Source organism: Pristis pectinata, chromosome 3 (genome assembly GCF_009764475.1).
Source record: "Pristis pectinata isolate sPriPec2 chromosome 3, sPriPec2.1.pri, whole genome shotgun sequence".
Taxonomy (NCBI): domain Eukaryota; kingdom Metazoa; phylum Chordata; class Chondrichthyes; order Rhinopristiformes; family Pristidae; genus Pristis; species Pristis pectinata.
In genome coordinates, this window is record NC_067407.1 from 38,565,963 (window position 1) to 38,587,788 (window position 21,826).

The window sequence follows — 21,826 nt, forward strand, 5'->3', positions numbered from 1 at the left end:
ACTTGTTGGTCTCCCAGCACTGCGAGATGTCCGTAGGGGAATGCTGCTGACTGGCACATTCCAGGCTGCAGGAGTACGTGCTGAGGGACACACTGAAGCTGGGTGTAGCCAACACAAGGGCTCGGTGGGGAAGGACTACAGTTTAGGGTTTTTCTGCCACTGGAGAGGGAGGGGTGGGGTCAGTCGAGAAAGCCCCTTAAATATTGTAAATACAGGATTGGGGAGGCATCCCAGGGAGCCACACAAGTGGCATCGATGCTGTGGTTTTTATATTAAAAGGTAACACTAATGATTGATCCATACATAAATGTAAAGGTTTGCACTGTTGTATTGTCGTATATAGTTTGTTTTTTATGATGACTAAAGTTTATTTTGGAATATTAAAAAAAAATTGGGGAAAAATATCCTCATCATTTTTTTATCTGTTACTATCCAGTGTGACACTGTAAATGGCATTCTATTTGAATTCCACTATGAATCTGATCATCTAGCTGCCACATTTGCAATACAAGAAATCATTGAGAGATTTTGCAGGGTTTGGCCAGCAGAGGAGGGTAGGCTGGGCTGAACCTCTGTTCCCAAGGAACTATTTCACTAAAGAGGTGTTTGCTTCCAAGGACTGGACAGATGTACTATTTTGGCAACATCAAAATATCATTGATTTAATTGGTGATCTAGACCTAGTCATAGACATCTGTACATAGTGTAGTGGTTAGCATAATGCTTTACAGTGCCAGTGACCCGGGTTCAATTCTGGCCACTGTCTGTAAGGAGTTTGTACATTCTCCCTGAGTCTGCATGAGTTTCCTCCAGGTGCTCTGTTTTCCTCCCACATTCCAAAGATGTACAGGTTAGGAGCTGTGGGCATGCTATGTTGGCGCCGGAAACGTGGCGACACTTGCGGGCTGCCCCCAGAACACACTACGCAGAAGATGCATTTCACTGTGTGTTTCGATGCACATGTGACTAATAAAGATCTTAATCTTAAAACTAACTTTTTCTTGCAATTAAACCTCCGCATGACAGTTAATTTACAAATTCTCTTGCAAACAGTTTTAGGATTCATCCAAGAAATTTATTCTTTGAACACCACAGGAGGTCAAAGCATAGTACATCAAAATGTTAAGCTTTTAGATCAGTGTATTGCCAATGTGATAATTTGTAATTCTGAGATACAGGTTACCATTTATTTTGTACTGAAAAGGCGAGATAAGATATCTTTATTAGTCACATGTACATCGAAACACACAGTGAAATACACCTTTTCGCATAGTTATTCTGGAGGCAGCCCGCAAGTGTCACCACGCTTCTGGTGCCAACAGAGCATGCCCACAACTTCCTAACCCATATGTCTTTTGGAATGTGGGAGGGAACTGGAGCATCCGGAGGAAACCCACGCAGGCATGGGGAGAACATACAAACTCCTTACAGACAGTGGCCGGATTTGAACCCGTGTCACTGGCCTTGTAAAGCGTTACGCTAACCACTACACTACTGTGACTGCCCAGGTCTAGTTATTAAGAACATAAGAAATAGGACCAAGAGTAGACTGTTTAGTCTGTCATGCTTGCTTTAATATTCATTGAAATCATGGTTTAATCTTTTACCTCAGTGACGCTTCATGTATTAAGCCCACATTTTTTACTTAATGTAACAATTCTCTCCATTTCTGTCTTGAATATATTGAACAACAAGATCTCCACTGCCCTCTTAGATAGTCTAAAGATTCACCACCCTCTGGGTGAAGAAATCTCTTCTTGTCTCTGTTCTGAATGGCTGCCCCCTTATTTTGAGACTGCAATCCATGGTTCTTGATACCCCCACATGGGGAAAACATCACTGCATCTGAGCCCTGTAAAAAAAAAATGTTGTATGTTTCGGTTTGATCATGTCAGAGTCTAATATACTTCAGGGATTGTAGACTTGGTCTGCTTTATGTCTTCTTGTAGAACTAAACCTACTTTTTCCCCCCTCTTTCCCATCCCAGGAATCAATCTGGTGAACCTCTGTTGCACTCACTATATTGGAAATGTATCCTTTCTTAGATAGGGAGACCATACCTGTACACAATATTCCATGTGCAATCTCACCAGGGCCCTTAATACTTTCAGTAAGATGTTTTTACTTAAATTTTCATGCAATAAGGACCAATACACTGTTTGCTTTCCTAAGTGTTTACTGTACCTGTTTGTAAACATTCAGTGTTTTTTATGTACAAAGACAACTACGTCCCTCTGAGTGTCACTGCCATTCAGTCTAATGACATTTAAATAGTACACTCTGCTTATCCATTTTGTAATCATAGACTCTTAGATAGACACATGAATGATAGAGAAATGGGGGGCTATGTGAGAGGGAAAGGTTAGTCTTGATAGATTTTTTTTTGTATTCTACTTTCTCTTTGCTTACCAAGATCTTGGTACTCTTTTATTGAGATGTCAGGGGTAAGTTTTTTACTCAGAGAATGGTGAGTGCGTGGAATGGGCTGCCGGCAACGGTGGTGGAGGCAGATATGGTAGGGTCTTTTAAGAGACTTTTGGATAGGTACATGGAGCTGAGGAAGATAGAGGGCTATGGGTAAGCCTAGTAATTTCTAAGGTAGGGACATGTTCGGCACAACTTTGTGGGCCAAAGGGCCTGCATTGTGCTGTAGGTTTTCTATGTTCTATGAGTTCTGAAATGTTCTCTATCCCCAGTTTACTGCTGTTTTTTGATAATACTATCATCCTTTTCTTTGATGTAATCCTACCTTTACCTTCCTTTGTTAGCCCTGGTCAGACATTTTCCCTGTTGGATTTTTGTGCCTTGAAGGAATATAAAATTGTTTTTAGCTATATATTAGTTCTTTAACTGTTAGCCATTGCTCATCCACTGTCATACCACTCTAATATGCCATATCTATCTTAACAATTCATAATTCATACCCTGCTAGGTTTTACTTGGAATTTATTGATTTAGATGGAACCAAATCATCTTGATATAAAATTCTATGATATTATGATTGCTGTTCCCTAAAGGCCCTTCTAACTACCAGATCTCAATTAACCATTTGGCATTACACAAAACTGGATCTACAATAGCCTGTCCTTTGGTTTCTCAACATACTAATCTAAAAAATCATCTCAAATAAATTTCATGAATTTATCCTCCATGAATCTTATAAATTTCTTTTTACGTCATTGATTCATCTGTCTTGCTTTAAATGCTGTATGCATTCAGATAAGGAGCATTCAATGTTGCCTTTTTGCCATTTTTTTCCCTATTCTGACTCTCTAATTTTGGGCTTGCTCTTATGTTTGTATGCATTATCCCCTCCTTACATTGGTTATCGTTACCCATTTCACAACCTTATATTCTCTAAATTTCACCTCACCAGAAACACCTTTCCCCACCCACCCCCCCCTACCCCCAGTGTTTTTGTGTTACTTTTATGTCATTTTCAGTTCAAAAGGGCTTTTGATATGAACCAGTACTTATAAACTTTAAGTCTACATTATACATTCTCTTACGGTTCAGAAGCACTTTGATTACTACCAGAAGTCCATTCCAAGATTCTTTTTTCCAGGAGTTTACACTTACACCTCAATGCCTAGCCATGTGGTAATATGAAGGAGAAGACAAATTTGTTCATAATGGAACGTATCACCAGATGCTGTAGGTTTAAAGTTGGTTTCCCTTGCAACTCCTTCGTCTTGTAAAGACAGGTACTTTTGAGACAATAATCAATGTAACAATAAAGAACCTGGTTTATTTTATACATTTTATGTGATTAAGTAGTAGTAATGTTTGTTGTAACATCCAAAGTAAAGAAAGCATTAGCAGTTCCTTTATATTTTGTTGCCATCATAATCGCTGATTTTTATTTTTAACTCTCTTTGTAAATATTCTGGACAGATGCAACGCAAGTTTGATCATCCCCCTTTACAAAATCTGTGTCTCCCCATCTCACAATTTGACATGGAATAATCCAAACTATATTGCAAGGAGAGGATTTACTACTCCCTAAAGAAGATACGCCCAAACCCTTTATAAATTTCAGTTTCCCTTGATCCCCACCAGCCCAAGAATCAGACAGGAACAATAATCCAATCTAATTGAATTTTTAACTCTGTTATTCTGTCCCATATGTTTGCATTTTTTTCCTCTTCCAGCTATTTTAATTTCTTTTCTCTATAAATTGGTCTACCTGTCTTTCTTAAGTGGCTGAGTCTGACATGACATTTATTGCCCATCTCTAGTTACTCTGAGAAGGTCGTACAGAGCCACTTCTTGAACCACTGCTGTCCTGCTCATGACACACAGCCTTGAGTAGGGAACATGGGATTCAGACACACAAGATCAATGAAAGTAATATGAAATCTCTTCATGTCATGAAGACGTGCATTTGGTTAGCAACTAGAATGTATCGCTTTGCTCAGAACATTGCTACTCTCATTCTTTTGTCATAGTGATCTCAGGAGATGATCACACTGCATCTTTCCTGAGCTGCTGAAGTTCATCTTACAGATGTGGCTGCATTATGCACAAAAGCACCGGCAAAAATATGTAGTCCAGTGGCACCAGCTCTGCTCTGAGTGTTTTTGATGCTGCATCCAACCAAAGTAAATGTCACTTGCTATTTGTTAACCCAAGCCCTGCTGGAGGTTGAGGATGCTTTACTATAAGAGTTGTGAATGGAGTTTTACACTGATGAAGTTGTGAATGGAGTCCTTGCATGCTAATCAATACCCCATGAATGACAAATAAACACTTTGGCAGCCTGTCTTTCCAACGTGTTCAAAGAATTTTATGCAGGTAGCTGGCAAGAATCTTGTTTGGTTTTTCGATATGTTTGGTGTAAGTCTTCCATGTTTCAGAACTGTTTAATGGAGTGAATAAAACACACGGCTAATAAATAGGAATTTTCACTTCGGTTGGCAGTTTTTTTTCTCCTGTCCCTATCCTGCCAAAGACCAAAGTTCCTGGGTACTTTGCTGATTTTACTAATGAGCTCAGCATCATTGGTGGCAACAGTAGAGTCACGGTAGCAAGATTGTTCAAAAATACCAGATAAGTATCATCCAAGGTGACATCTGGAGTTTGACAAGCCTTGGTCTATGATAAATCTTCTGAGCTTAATGCTAGGCCAAAGATTTCATTGTGTAAGACATGGTAATAAAATGTTGTAGGACATCAACACTAAGCTATAGAGGCTGCATCATCTGAAAATTACAAGTTCTTAATGATGATTACCTTCTTCTTGATGTCCCTGAACTTTGCAATATTAAACAAACCTCTACCCTATCCATTGCTGAGATAGGTATCCTCAAAAATATCACAGAACGCATAGTGAAGCAGTGATGAGAAGTAGAGTATAGAGCAAGTACACCATAATGAATGAGTCAGACTCTTGGTTTTCAGACTTTGAAGAGGCCTTCAAGCCATTACTTTTGTTAAAAGTTGCTTTTTCGCCTCCGTAGGTATAGTCCACCATTTGATGTGGCACAAATATCAGGAAACACTTTGACCAAGTGCTGGAGTGACTCTAGAGCTGGTGTGACTCCAGAATAAGAAAAGATGAGCCAATTGGTGTGGTCACTTTCAGAAGGGTGCTACACAAGCAGTTATTAAACAAAATTAGAATACACAGTATTGATAGTAATACTCTGGTGTACATTGAAGATTGTATAATGCATAGAAAAGAGGGAATAGAAATAAATAGTTATTTTTGGATTGGAAGGCAGTAGCCTGTGAGATGCCACAGGGATCTGTGCTCAGGCTCCAGATGTTCACAACCTATATCAGCAATCTGGATCAGAGATCACATGTAAGATATCCAGGTATACTCATGATATGAAACTAAGTGGCATTATGGACTGAGGAGAATGAAGAAAAATTTAAGAAGCATATCAACAGACTAAGTGAATGGGCAAGGACATGACAGATGAAATATAATATGAAAAATGAGACGTCATCCACAATACGATATAAAGGCAAGAGTATTTTTTTAATTAAAAGGCGTTGGTATTCAGAGGGACCTGGTGTCCTTGTACATGAATCACTGAGCTTGTAAGTTCATCGCGCAATTACAAAGATAAAATAGTATGTTGTTATTTATTGCCAGAGTGGAGATGTATGGCTCCAATTATATAGAGCCCAGGTGAGATTATATCAGGAATATTGTGTACAAGTCTAGTCATGTGATAGAGAGCACAATGTAGGTTCGCAAATTGATTCCTCAAATGGCAGATCTGTCTTATGAAGAGAGATTAAGCAGACTTTACTCTCTGCTTAGCCTGTGTTTGTATTCTATCTGATTAAAATCAATGCAAGATGTACATTTGAAAAGTAATTTCACTTAATAAAAAAGCACTGAAAAATTATGCATTGTTCATGAAGTTACGAATTTTCCACACAACTTTTCCTTGTGTTTATTATAAAACATTACGTTTATATTAAAAGAGGAAAAATTACATTTAGATGAATGACCTTGTTCTGTAGTTACATTCCATGTAGAGGGTTTGCTTACTATCATTCATAGAAGATGAAAAGCTACATGGGTTTCTGTGCTGACAGGATTATAAGCATTTGGAAAGCTTGTGATATATGGGATTGGTAAAAATACCACTACCATTTTTTTCAACCCTCTGCCCTTTATACCTGAAATGATACCTTCATAATGCCATGAGGTAAAGGCATATTTGGTGCTTGCACAGAAAAAAACACACAGTACTTGGAATGCTAAACCTCTATTATTTATCCTAACCTCCTTGCCATTTGACCAAGATCAAAAGGACAGAAATCTTATCTGAATGTGCTTCCTGATCCTTTTGGTAATTGGACTCATGTCTGGCCTACTTATTGGCATAATGGATCTAATGTTGATTGCAATCACTGCATTAGTAGCAAATTAAGGAACAGAATTTATACCAGAGAGCTAAGGGAAAAAGAACAAAAGGTTGAGATGAATATAAAATAAAGTAATATGAGCCAAGCACCTTATTTGAATATCTTTCATTTTGATTTTGTAAAATATTTAATTTTTGTTATTTGAATAAATGGTTTAAAGCATACACAGACAAGCCATGCGGCAATCAGTTACAAACCCCTTGTCAGTATCAGGAACTCTCAGGTTAGCTACAGCATGGCTAGATGCAGATAATTAGCCTCCCTCTTAAACTGCTCCCTCTTGGAAGACCTGCCCTGGCTGTGCCAAGGAGATCACCTCATAGTGACTATTCTCTGATAAATGCTCAAGGCAGAAGAAATTGTCTAATAATATTCAAAATTTCCCATCAATCATGAACAAATTGTTTGAAACAATCTATTAAGATAGAGGAGCATAAAATGGATAAAAGCCAGTGGTTATCATCAAGCTAAATTTGGATTTAGCCAGGGTTGATGCTAACAATCTAAGCAAATATTTTTCTTATAGATAAGTGTGAATCCACATCAGGTGGTGATGTGGACAGGATAATTAAAGATAGGGGAAAAGCATTCCCTTTTACTGAAATGGATCAAGTGGATAGTAAACGGCTAACAAAAAGCAAAGAAGAGTGCTCTTAGGCATCATTGGGTTTTGTATTTAAGATCAATACCAGCTGACAACAACATAGTGCTATCTGATGCCTCTATAGCTTCATGCTGTTCTTGAATTATTGAAATACAGTTCTGAATATGGATGCAAGCTATCCAATTTACGTCAGGTCTAAATTTAGTTGGCTCCCCTACTGATGTATAATATGCATAATGATGTTCCTCAGCAATTCAAGTATTTTAAGCTTTCTTTCATATTGGATAAAATTTGCATTTTTAAGCAGCCATCTATTCTGCAATTTACATTAATGCTCTTTAAACACCTTGGCTATCAGTCAGCAACTTCCAAATGTTCAGTAATTTGCAGTGCCAATGAACTCTGTGCCCTATTCTCCATTCTATAGAGCTTTATCAGAACACATCCTCACCCAACTATGGCTGGACTCTGTTGTAAGCAGTTCTTGACATTCACTATTTTACTATTTGCATTAAAAGCTATCATTTCTGGTTTTGACGTTTACATCTTTCCAACCTGCTTCCTTTTCAAATTGCCTTTTTAAATATTTCTTTGAATGTTCTATAGGAACTGTGGAAAAATATTTGCAGAGATATTTGTTTGAGCATTCTGTAGGAACTGTGCTGTCACAATCTCTGTTCCCTAATCATTGGCTTCTCCAATGTAAACCATGCCTGATTTCCAGCTTTCCCTGGTTCTAATGAAAGGTAATCAAATTTGAAGCTTTCACTGTGGAGAGTGAAACAGAGTTCATGCCTGACTCTGAGTATTTCCAGCATTTTGTTTTATTTCACATGTAAGAATGGAATCAGGCTTAAGGTCCCCACCTGATGGATGATGGTGGACAGGAAGTTGATGTGGTCTTCCATGTCAAGGGCTGTTTACAGATCAAAGAAGATAAGGTGTATATATGTAATAAGATAAAATTAACAACTTTTATCTGAGCCATTTTGGATACTGTGATAGGTGCAAAAATCTGATTGAAAGAATTCAGACAAAAAACATTAATTGGAGGCTAAAACAGGTATTGCACTTTGTTGCAGTAGTTTGCAAGGATTAAGGGTGCCAAGGTATTTGAGAGAATGTAATGACAACAACTTATCAAGCCCCTTCACAATTTGGCAAAGGATACCGATTAGGTAACTTCTGGAGCAACCTGCTAAGTATGGAATCCATCAGTTGCTGTGAGTTCATATAGCTGATACTTCTGTAGGTTTGGAACAGCTGTTTCAAAGCAAGTGATCAGTTGAAGCAAAGGTTAAAGGGGCAAGTTTTTCACCCAGTGTGTGGTAGGCACCTGGAATGGGTTACCAGGGGTAGTAGTGGAATCAGGCAGTTTAGTAGAGTTTAAGAGGTTTTCAGATAGAAACATGAATATGAAAGGAATGGAGGGATATGGATGATAAACAGGAGGATGACATTTAGTATAAATCAGCTTCAAGATCAGCACAACATCATGGGCTGAATGGCCTGTCCAGTGCTGTACTGTTCTATGTTTGCATCAAATTTACTGGAGCTAGCCATCTGCACTAATTTTAGCTTTGAATAATGTCAGCAGCATATCACCTTTGAAATACTCTTGTCAGCTGTAATGCTGGCTAGTACTTAACTTTCTTGGGTCATGATAGTGAGCACATTGTTTGGTGTAGGTGATTTTCTTAGACATTCCCTCAGGATCATGGATGACTCTGTTCAACTCTGGTTTTCTGGATTCTGAGGGGGCTACTCAATGTGGAAACTGCAGACTCTTGCCCCAGGTAGAGCAGGAGGTAGCTGATGGGGTGGACAGGTGGGTGGTTTAGGAGTAAGTGGATGTGGCCAGGAAGGGAAGGGGCATGAAAATGATTGAGGGCTGGAGGAGAACAAAAATGGGAGAACCAGAGATGGGATTGGAAGAGGAGAGAGGGGAATACATGAGGTAAGGGTTCCTTGGAATTAGAAAATTCAGTGTTCATACCACTGGGTTGTAGGCTATCCAAATGGAATACGAGGTCTTTTTCTTCTAGTTTTACAGCAACATTGCAGCAAGAAAGTTTGACAAACATTTTGAAGCAAGGACACAGCCTTGTTTGATAGCAGTCTTCAATAAAATAGCTTTCATACCATGATAGTAACCTATCATAGACAGCTGAATAATGCTACTTGTAGAGACCCATAAGGCAGGGGTCTACTTTCTAAGGCTATTCCCGGCAAAAGCTGCTGTTTGCAGTTGCACTATTTATCGGTTTGAATAGTCTAACACAGTTTGTCAGCTAATCTATTATTTTCTCCCAGCATTCTGATTACTATAGTTCTTTCGTACCTGATTCTGAGTTCCAACACAAAATTGGGCAGGTTCTTTTCTAGGAATAGGAAAAGCTCATTACATAGGGCAGTTATGCAATTATTATAAATGTATACCTGGAGCCATGAGGGTATCAAGTCAAAGAAGACCATTGATTTGGATTCCTAATGGAGAATATACAGTTAGATATTCTTGTCCAGGTTCTGAATCACCTTTAGTAAATAGAACTAAAATTTGTAAAATCTTCTAAAATTGTTTGGGAAGGTACCATGACCTTACAAAGGTACCATGACCTTACAAAGGTACGACTTGACGTGCCTTGAGGTTTATGGCTTTCAATGCTCTCTTGGCCCACGACGATTGTGAAATTAATTTCTATTTCATTCAAACAATGAGCCAAATCATGCTGACCATAGCTGTCACCTCTGAAGGGAGCTGACTCAAGATGATATTTCCACAAAACATGTCAATCAGAAGTCATAATGAATTGTTCATACAGAGTGAACGCTATTCTTTGGATTCCTGATCTTCCAAAAAAATGAGGAATGAAAGCTCCGCCATTCAATTGGACATTACCTGTTTCTGAATTTTCACTTCATCTCTCCATCTTGATTTTGAATTCTTGAATGTATTGCCTCTAAAGTTTATCGATTTCACTTTTGAACCAAGTCTAGCACTCAAAGCCTGTTGTGGAAGATTTCCACATTTTCAATCCTGTTTTGTAAAAGTGCTGTTTTGTATCATCTGAGAAAAGCCTAGTGCTGATTTTAAGGTTATTTCCCTGTTGATTAATGGCAACACAGATAGAGCTCAGAAGAACAGTAGATAGGGGCAATAAATGTGTATTGGAGTCATCTGCAAGTTCCCCTCCAAGCAGCACACCATACTGGGCTGGATATTTATCTGAATTTCCCCCTCCTTCAGCAGTCCCTTACGATTGATAATGATTTGCTTTCACTCTAGTTCTGCTGTAACTGATCAGACCAATGTGGAACCGCAGATTCTACCACAGGTGGGCCAGAACATGCTTGATGGGGTGGATAAGTAGTTTGGGAGGTGATGCACACCTTTCAGTGTCTGCACTGGCCCTCTGTGTGCTTTTGATAGGTAGACATAAATTTCTAAATCCCATCCAAAATGGTCCTCTTTCACTTTGAGTCGGCAAGCCAGGAATTGCTACGAGTCAGTGGGGATGTAGCATTCTTTCAAAGTTGTTCTGAGAACATCCTTGAATTTTTTTTTCTTTTGTCCACCTGGTAATCTTTTGCAGTGACAAAGCTCAGAAAAGAGAATCTGTTTCACAAATCTGGTGTCAAGCCTGTAAAGTACATAACCTGTGCAATGGAGCTGACTGCATGTAATTTTGGGTTCAATGCTGAGGATGTCCTGGAAGAGAAAGTTAACATTATTTTGCTATCTTGCCAGATCTTAATATTTGTTGTTTATCGCTATAACTATCACTTCAAAATGCTTGCACATGGCCAATAGATCTCAGCACCTGATGATACTTGGTCTCAATTATTTGGTGCTTCTTAAAAGAAACTTTACCAATTTATTTCAGTTCCTTATTACATCCTTGGTTCTCTAATATGTCTGACAATTTTTCTACACTCCATAAAGATAGATATAATTTTGCAGTCCGTTTCTCACTTCATGTTATAAATTCTCCTTCTATTTGTAAGGAAGCCACATTTGCCCTTGCTATCTTCTTCCTTTTTGCATACCATAAAAACTGTCTTACTGCTTTTGTTTACTCTCATTCTGTGATCCCTTTCTTTATCAAGTTCTTAGTCCTTTTGCTGAATCTAAAATTCTCCCAATCTTCAGGCCTATTTGTATACCTGGCAACTTTATAAGACTCTTACTTTGATTTTTAATACTATCTTTAATGTTTTCCCCTGTTACAGATGAATCATTTTTCTTGGTGGGTTTTGTGGCTTAAGAAATGTAAAGTTTCTTTTTTGGAAAATCATCTATTAGTTCTTTAAATGCTAGCCATTGTCTGTCCATCGTCATAGTTTTCTTGACGTCATGTCCCAATCGACCACAGCCAACTCATCCGTCATACACTTTAGATTTAAGACCCTATATCCAGATGGAACTATAACTATCAAACTTGATAAAAAAAATTGTCATATGGTCATGTTTCCTAAAGGCTCCTTTACAACAATATTATTAATAAACCCTTTTTCTTAATACTAGATCTTAAATAGCCTTTGATCAAATTGCTTCCTAGTTATTTTCAAGCTGTACAACAAAGGATCAAGGTCATACCATGTGGTAAACTTACTTCTTAAATGTACCCTCACATTTGTGAATACTTCTAAACTCCTAAATTAACTGCTGAAAGATCAGACCAAGTAATGGTGCATTGCAAAACAAAAACTGACTACCCCTTGACAAACTGACAGAATTTTAACCACATTTTTGACACTTGGGGGGGAAAAAAAACCTTTGTCCCTTTATTTTATTCAAAGATAGAAGAGAAATAGCTGGTAGAGACAGCTAGACTTTATCATATATAGAAGAAGCAAGAATTTGGACTGCATTGTTAGAAGTAATGAAAAAAATGTCAATGTTTATCACAATCACTATGATTCTACAAAATAAGCACTTACTTTTTTAAATATGCCACACATCAATATGTCAGAATATGAATATCCATATTCAATGGAGCATTTGAAGATCTCACACCAACTGTGTTATTTCCAGTATATTTATCCAGTCTTTTTTTTAAAGGTTATAATTGGCACCCATTTCAGTTCTACTTCAGGGTGTCTGTTTCTTTCTTTTGTTCTGGACAACGTCTAATAAGTGGTTTAACTTATCACCATGTCATTAAAGTTTAACAGTAGACTTACATTAAACATCCACACACTGGGAATTTAAATCTATTGTAAATACTGGAAGTCTGGCAAACATTGTTCTATTATAAATGTCCAAGTTATAACATTCAGAACTGCCTAAGAGCTTTGACTCCTCAAACAATTCAAATTAGGTTCAATGATGAACCATAAACTCTGATGCAAAAAAATTCGTTTGATGGAACAATTATTTGAAATGATTTTGCTCAAGTGAAATAAACAGGAAGCTATTTCCCTTGGCAAGACAAAGGGACCTGTATCCCATATTTTAATATACTTTTTATATTTGCTTTTTAAGCACCAGGAAATCGTATATTGTATTAACAAACAAAGGATAGCTCTTGGATGCATTTATTTAGCTGCAAAAATCAAAACTTGTACGAAGCTACACAAAAGTGCAGTGAAGTAACTGCTCACAATTAAACTGATTTCCTTAATTATCCATGTGTAGCTTTGTCTTTTTGTGGACAATTATAGCCAAATAACTCTCGGATTAAACTTAATATTCCAAAGTAAGTAGGTGAATCAGTGATCACTATTTCCAGCTGTTGCTTTTCTCAGGTTGTCATAAAAGAAGTACAAAGCAACTTCTGGTGAGGGGAAAACCAACAAGAAAGGAAGGACAGTCTGTGGACAAATATTGAAGTAGTAGAGCACCTAATTTGGTGAACGATGCACAGCCTATGGTACTGTATGTGCAAGGAAACTCCATACCTGTGCAATATATCCAGAATCTCTATGTTGAGTTCTATTCATGAAGGAAAGGTCAGAGAATACATAAGGTCAAGCAAAATGTGACTTTCACAGACAGTGGCATGTCCATAGAGTTTGAGTGTAATTTGAACTTAAGTATACTGGACAGTTCTATTATACATAATTAACATAACCTATGCAGAGGTGATGCAAGTAAAGATAGCCCCAGAGAAGTTCAACTACTAAGCCCCTGAATGTTAATTCAACTTTTCTTTCTATAAAGATTATAAATGAAGCAGAAGTCTTCTGGGAAATTGTGCTAATATTGAGGATGTTTTAAAACGATACTAAATGTAGACTCGAAGCTCCTGGCCATCCAAGCAAATATGGAAAAAAGTAAGAATAAAGAACTTATTTAAAATACAGCTGCCAACATTACTACTATGTTCTTGGAATCCTCTTCTGAAAGTTGCACAATTCCTGGCTACACTAGACAACTTCAGGAATCAGTTTTAACTCCAGAAAATGTGTTGACTTAAGGTTACTATGCCTTATTTGCAAACACCTGCCTACACACTCTGGATCCTAGTAGTGGTCTCACAACAAAATGTCTTCTGCACCCTCTTCTTAAAGTGTGGTGTCCAGAATTAAACACAGTACTTCAGCTAAAATGTGACATATTTTATCAAAGTTTGACATAACTTTTCTGCATTTGTAATGATGCAAGTAAAGTGAGTAAACTGTTTATTGCCACATATGTAAATACCATTCCCACTTTCAACCTCTCTTTATTAACGTATTTGTAATCCTGCTTTGGTATTTTGGTTCCACACAGTTATGTATTACTGCTGTAAACCTCACACACATCTCTCAGCTTGTGGACATTACCAGCTACCTAATCACACTGGCAACATCAACCAAACAAAAACTGCAGCATTGACTGCTGCACTTTTAGTCTAGCAACAAATTAAGGTTTCCAGATGTAATTTACTCTTTCTGCCAACCATGGTTCAGTTATTCTTCCATCTGAGTCAGTCCCACTCCAAAGATCTCAGCACAAAAGACAAGGTTGTCACTGGGCAGTACTGGGGGAGTGGTGCACCATTAGAATGAAGTGTTAAACCAAGATACTTTCAGTCCTTCCAGGAGAATGTAATGGATTCCATTTCACTGCTTCATGCGGGAGATATTAATTGACCAGGACACTAGTGATGTGATTTTAAAATTGATCTAGCCATTATCATATTGCTGCTTGAGGGTGCATGCTCTGGTAAACTTGACAGGCAATTATCTATATTAAACAGTGACAATACCACATTTGTTAGAAAACTCTTTGTTCCTTTCTGAAGTTATGAAAGGATTTCTTCTACGGCTTCATGCTGCCTCATTTGTTGACATTTTTTTTCAAATGTTCAGTCTCTACTATCAGAGTGTGCAGGTTTTAAAATTAGATTACATTGGGATAAATGACAATGAAATGTATTTTTACAGATTAATAATCTTAGCTGGTGCCTATGGTTATGAGTCCTCAATGTCTCAGTCACTAATCAGAAGTACCACCCGCTATTTATTGCTTCATGCACTTAAAACTACCTGCATTGATACTCCACCCATCATTTAATTTGTGTAAGAAAAATCAGCAATAATGTAAACCATTTAGGAACAAACACAATTAAACATTCACTTCAATTTTTTAACCTCCAGTCTCCAGTTTCTTAACTTGTGTGCCACTTAGAGGCTCACCTAATATAACAAGGTACTTTTAAGTACAGTTAAACAATGAAGGGCAATAAATAGGTTTTTTACTGGAATATTAAAAATATTAAAGCTACTTGCTGTATGTTAAGAAGGTATGGAACTGAAAATTGGTCAATATCAATAGCACAACAAAGCTAATAGTGAAACCCAGACTGTTTTACAATATGCTTAATACATATCCCATTCTTTAAGACCAATGTGCTGAAGATTGCCTTTAAATGAATTTCATCGTTATATCTCTGTTTATCTGTTTGTCACACGGAAAGAATAATACCTTTCATTAGTACCAAGGGATGTGCCTTGACAGGGCATAAAGCAAAGATCTGGTACTAAAAATTTGAGAACATCTGGATATGCGTAATAACATTCCAATCTTTCCCCCAAAAGACAACTGATCCCCCAACCTCATTTCCTCTTGTTATAGCTTCTGCACAATGCAGAACTCTAAAATTGAATTTACCGCAATTAGTCTGCAATTGTACTAGCAGAAAACTGGTATATCTAAGCCTAAAACTTCAGGCACAGCTGAAAATAAATATGTAAATCAGGATAAATATGTAAACTTGGCCCCTCAAGTCTACCCCACCATTCAATAAGACAAATGGCTAATCCGTTTGTAGCTTCAACACCACATTCCCACTTACTCCAAGTGACCTTCCACTAACAAAGAAGGTTACTGATATTTTTGTAATTTCTGAACATTTTTATTCAATTTCTCATAGATCTGCATGTGCAGTAAAAAAAATTTCACAAATTGAAAGGTTTCCTAAACATGTCATCCTAAATTGTGCTCTTTTATTCCATGTTGCTATTCAACCGAAATTGTTGCAAGTCCATGGAATTTTAAGTGCAATTTGCATTTAGAACCACTCAAGCTTTTGGAACCTTTTATGCTAATCTTAAAAGCATTGGAATGGAAGAAGGTCCTGCCCATAAATCTAACAACACTGACGAGCATGAATTAGGCACTGTGGTGAGTTTCTGATAGTGACATAGATATACACGCTTCAAGAAGGATTTACAAAAGCTATGCAGTGGCTGCTACTATGGCATCTGGAAACAGTTATGCCAAAGTTGAAAACCTTAGAAATGATCTAGAGAAGGAAAACAGAGATGACAACTTTGTGACCTCTAGAGAGACAGCAGTAAAATGGAACGATCTGGCGTCTATAGGGGTAGGGGTGGGAGTCAGCATGTACGACTGGTTGCTTTTAAGGGCTCTCCATTCACGCAAAGTAATGACAATTACTACCAAGGTAGTTAAATCAAGTAACAAGACAAAAATAAAGTGTAATTTTAACTACAGTAGTAATTGATAAGTTATTAGCATTAAGTTTTTGATGTGGATAATTTGGTGTGGTGACACTACCAAGATGAAAGAATGTGCAATATGATGTATTAACAGTTATAAAGATAAATTATGTTGAAGCAACAATTGCAGAAAATCTGGGACCAAATGTATCTATCTGGAGAAGTGATCCACTAGAATCATCAGTACTTAGAGTGGAATCTTTAGAGTCATCAGGTGCAATTTATAGTGAAGTGTTCAATCAATGCTGCTAGGGGAAGTGGTGGCAGCAGACACAATAGTGGAGTTTAAGAGGCATTTAGACAGGCACATGAACGTGCAAGGAATGAAGAGGTATGGATTATGTGCAGGCAGTTGGGATTAGTTTAATTTGGCATTGTGTTTGGCACAGACGTCATCGGCCAAAGGGCCTGTTCCTGTGCTGTTCTGCACTGTTGCATGATATGTTCAAATGTTCCAAATGATTGAGTGAATTTATAGTTGGTTGAACTTGCAGCAGTATATTGATGTAAATAGTTAACCATATAATCATGGTTAATTATTTACATCAATAGTGATTTATATGGATTTATTGCATAAAGGGAAGTAGTATAGCGTGAGCAACTGTGTACCCTCAAGAACTGAGTATCGAAAGTTGTATCATATGATGCAATCTTGTGTTGGGCACTGATGTTCTGTTGATAGCTCTATCTCTGTTATTTATCTATGCAAATAGCAACGTGAAATAGCCTACAGATGCTGCAGCAATGTAAGTACTATGCACTCTCTGAACCTCATTGTCATGGAATTATCCATTCTGTGAACTCCGCTGGATGAACATTCTGTGTTCTCCAAGTCAACAATGTGAACACGGTGTGTTCTCTGGACCTGGCCATGCAAGTACTGTCTCCTCTCCATACTTTGTGTGAATGATGTGCTGGCTGAATAAAGCTGGAGCAAATTACACACTACAGTAATCCTCAACTAGTCCATGGTACAAAGGGCCAGATTGCATATTCCAACAGCTGTTGGTCAAAGAGCCACATGGAGACTGGAGCTATAGATGTAACGGGTCTTTATATGTTTTGTAAAATATATTTTTGGCTGTGTTAATTAAACTTCTCCAGATTATAACCCTTAAATGCATGAAGGAATTTTATTTAGAAACATTGGTCAGGACTTTCAAATACAAATTAAAAATAATTACTATGCTGATTTTGGGAAAGGTTGTACAATGCAGGTCCTCCCCAGGTTACGGCAGGTTTCTATTCCCGTGAACTGCTCATAACCCGAACAGTTTGCAAGTCAGAAATGTGGTCACAAACAGAGTTCCCACATTGGCAGAAGATTCCCACAGCCTAGCAGCAGCCAGCAAATATATCCTGCCTGCCTCCTAAATGTTCATTCATATGTATGTATGGATGGACCTGTATGCAAGAATGTTAGTGGAAACTGATGGAAGGGTTGTGGGGGGAATAATGAGTAGGGCACAATTTTGGGCACAATTTGTGTAGGAAACATGGAAGCAGAAATTATCCTGCTGTGCTTAATGTGCATAAATGATACTTGGTTTGAAATTTTACTTTCATACTGAAAGAATGAACATATGGTAGGATTGGTGTTTGCCTTGAGGTCCAATTGTTTATAATTGGACTCCAGATGAAAATTTATAATGAGTGGCAAAGGAGATGTGAGTGTTTCTGCTATTTAAACATCAAGGACACAAATGTTATCTCATTTGGAATATTAAGAGAACTTGAAATCAATAATGACCTAGTGAAGCTTATGGAAAGCTTCATCCTCCTAGAGATCAGATCAGAGCAGACTGAAATGGGTGATACACAGAAGAAATCAAAAGGCTAGTGTTAATTAGAACAGCATCATCAAGCTTAACCCTGGTAATTAAAGATAAAGATGATGTTACTGTGACAACTTAAAGAACATTGAGAACACTTGCTTTCCTGGCAGACTAGTACAGATGTGAAGGTAGGACTTTTATGAAAGAGCTATTGGAGGCAGATTGACTCTCATAAGCTGTGGTGTTAGAGGAGATAGCTCAAAGTCCCAGGTACTGCAAGAAGCAACCATTCACCCTATGGTAATGAAGCCTACATATTCAAGCAGAAATTAATATAAGATATCTTTGTTAGTCACATATACATTGAAACATATAGTGAAATGCATCTTTTGCATAGAGTGTCCTGGGGGGCAGCCTGCAAGTGTCGCCACACTTCTGGTGCCAACGTAGCATGCCCACAATTTCCTAACCTGTACATCTTTGCATGGGTTTCCTCCTACATTCCAGACACGGGGAGAATGTACAAACTCTTGACAGACAGTGGCCTGAATTGAACCCAGGTCACTGGTGCTGTAATAGCGTTATGCTAACCGCTACACTATCGTGCCAATATATCATGAGCATATCATGCAGGTGAAGAATGGAACAGGGAAGTTGATTATGCTTTGTAAAATGTCACACCTCGTGGTGCTCAGATGTGACAGTCCTGGCAAGTTCCTGCTCACCCAGTTTGGAATATCTAAAGGTGAAGTGCCGCCCATACTACCTGCCAAGGGAGTTCACTTCAGCTATCCTGATGGCAGTCTACGTCCCACCCCAGGTGGACGTGAAGCCTGCACTCTATGAACCATCATCAACAGCCTTGAAACAGGATGCCCTGAGGCCTTCTTCATCATTGCCAGTGACTTTAACCAGGCCAACTTCAAGAGTGTGTTACTGAAATATGACCAACATGTCTCCTGTCCCACCAGGGGCCCCAAACACCCTTGACCATTGCTACGCAACCATAAAAGATGCCTACCGGGCCACCCCCTGCCCACACTTTGGTAAATCAGACCACCAGGCTGTGCTCCTTCTCCCTGCATACAAACAGAAGCTGAAACGGGAGGATCCCTTACAGAAAGTTGTACAGTGCTAGTCTGAGGAAATAGATGAGCTTCTAAGCGACTGATTTGAGTCAGTAGACTGGTCTATGTTCAAAGATTCAGCTGCCAGCCTAGATAAGTATGACAGAATACAAGACAAGTTTTTCACGGTACCTCGGTACATGTGACAATAATGAACCAATTTACCAATGGAAGGAAATAGAGGAAGAAAGCAAAGTTAGGTGAATGAATTGGATCAAAGTAGCCACATTTGTGTCTCCATGGTGTCTTTGGGATGTAGTTGGTAGCAGATCATCTTAGAAAGAACCAGTGCTTTAGCTCACTGGGAATTAGCATTAACTCTTGCGTCAGACAGACTGCCCAATAAGAGTAGTAGGAAACGTGGCTGTATGCAGATTTTGGATAAATGGGCATAATTTTGAAATAAACTTTTCCACTACATCCCACAGCAAACTTAACCCCATAGGCTTTGTACCAAGAAAATAAGGAAGTGGGTAGTCTGTCTGAAAGATAATAAAATGGCATTTGATAATCATCAAAACAATGCACAGATTTCATTGCAATTAGTATTAAGAAAGGCCACGTTCTCGTTGCAATAAAGAAATATGGGCAGCATATTTGTTGGAACAGACCTTGGTAAAATGAGCTCTAAGGCCCCTGTACTCCAGATTCTGTAACTATACTTGGACTTTAGCCTTATTAATAACATTGTAAAATAAACCTGCTTACTGTGTCAAAACCAAATTGTTTATTGGTGCTTTCTGCAAATTAGTCTATTTTGTATAAATCTGCAATTGTAGATTAGTTATGTACACCAGCACTGGGTGGACTCCAAACATAGTCTGTGGGCTACCCAAATTAGTTCAGTCACAATAGAGAGAGATACTGTCTTATGTCCTTTACACCAATGGGACACGTAATCTAAAAGCCATTTGTTTATTTGCTATGAAATCATATTACTAGCATGGAGATACTAGCACACTTTGGAAATGATTGAATACCCTGAGGAATATAATATTTTCCTCAGCTGTTAATACTACTGATATGTTGGGCCAAAACAGAAAAGGGATCAAAAAACAAAACAGCATTCCAGAAATTTGCTTTATTTACATATAGCAAATAAGAATAATTTATCTTGGGAGGTGGGAGGTTGTATCTGGTCGTCTTGGGCTAAATAGTATTTCCTTGTTCCATCTTATTATGTTCTAATATTTTACTTTTAAGGTTGTGAATTCTGTTTTCCTGTCATATGGCATTTGATGGTGGTCAATAGAGCAATCTACCTTTTGAAATACACATTTGGTATGGGGAAAAGATAAACTCCATTTCTTGCATTAAAATTGGCTCTAAATACCATGAAGTTCATACTATGATTATATCTACCTGTCAGGTATTTAAAAGCATTGTGGCATTGACCACAGCATCCTCTTCCAAACTTCATGTGAGATGTCAATGGAAAAGAGTTGCCATTTATTCAATATTCAGCTCTTAATAATTTTTTTAAGTGCTTGTTTGTCATAATGAAGAAACTTAATATTTGTGACAATCTGTTTTCTTGGATGAGAAATCTGCCAAGTCAACAAAATCAGTCAATCACATTAGTCAGCCATCTGTTTTGGCTTTTTTCCTCATCAACCCAAAATGTTAACTGTTTCTCTCTCCACAGATGTTGCTATTCTTACTGAAGATGTCCAGAATCTGTTTATTTTTCAGATTTTTGTCATCTGTGGTATTTTGCTATTGTTCAGCTCTTATTATTCATTACCCATTTGAGTGTTACTAGTTTACTTCATGCTTTCATAAACAATACTTCACAGGGATAGGGTCCCCCTTGTCCTCACATTTCATCCCACCAGCCTACGTATCCAACACATCATCCTCCGCTACTTCTGCCATCTCCAACAGGACCCCACTACCAAGCATATCTTCCCCTCCCCACCTCTTTCTGCCTTTCTCAGGACCGCTCTCTCCACGACTCCCTAATTCACTCCCCCCTTCCCCCCACCCGTCCTGCTTCACCCTGGGAACTTTCCACTGCCCCTACCATAGGTGCAACACCTGCCCCTACACCACCTCCATCCAGGGGCCCAAACAGTCCTTTCAGGTGAGACAGATTCACCTGCACCTTCCTTAATATCATCTACTGCATTCTGTGCTCCAGATGTGGTCTCCTCTACATTGGTGAGACCAAACGCAGACTAGGTGACCATTTCGCAGAACACCTGCATTCTGCCCTTAACCACAATCTGCATCTCCCTGTTGCCAGCCACTTCAACTCCCCCTCCCACTCCAACTCCCCCTCCCACTCCATCACAGATATGTCAGTCCTCGGCCTCCTCCTCTGCCAGGAGAGGTCCAAGCACAAACTGGAGGAACAGCACCTCATTTTCCGCCTTGCAACCCTGCAGCCTAATGGCATGAACATTGAATTCTCCCACTTTAGGACATCCCCACCATCCTTCCTTCACAACCCCCTCTCCCACCCCACCCCACCATGCTGCTTC

The 21,826-nt window shown here is 38.5% G+C and overlaps 1 long non-coding RNA gene across 4 annotated transcripts in view; it reads left to right on the forward strand.

The window, feature by feature from the left end:
- LOC127568289 (uncharacterized) overlaps positions 1-21,826 on the forward strand; it is a 79,974-nt gene that overhangs the window by 6,991 nt on the left and 51,157 nt on the right. Inside the window, exon 1 of one of the 4 annotated variants that reach the window (XR_007955991.1) lies at positions 17,069-17,187. The exons of 2 other annotated variants lie outside the window; for them this stretch is intronic. This is a non-coding gene — a long non-coding RNA (uncharacterized LOC127568289). Of the gene's footprint in view, positions 1-17,068; positions 17,188-21,826 lie in introns of those variants that run through there. One more of the 4 variants, XR_007955989.1, reaches the window with a different exon arrangement.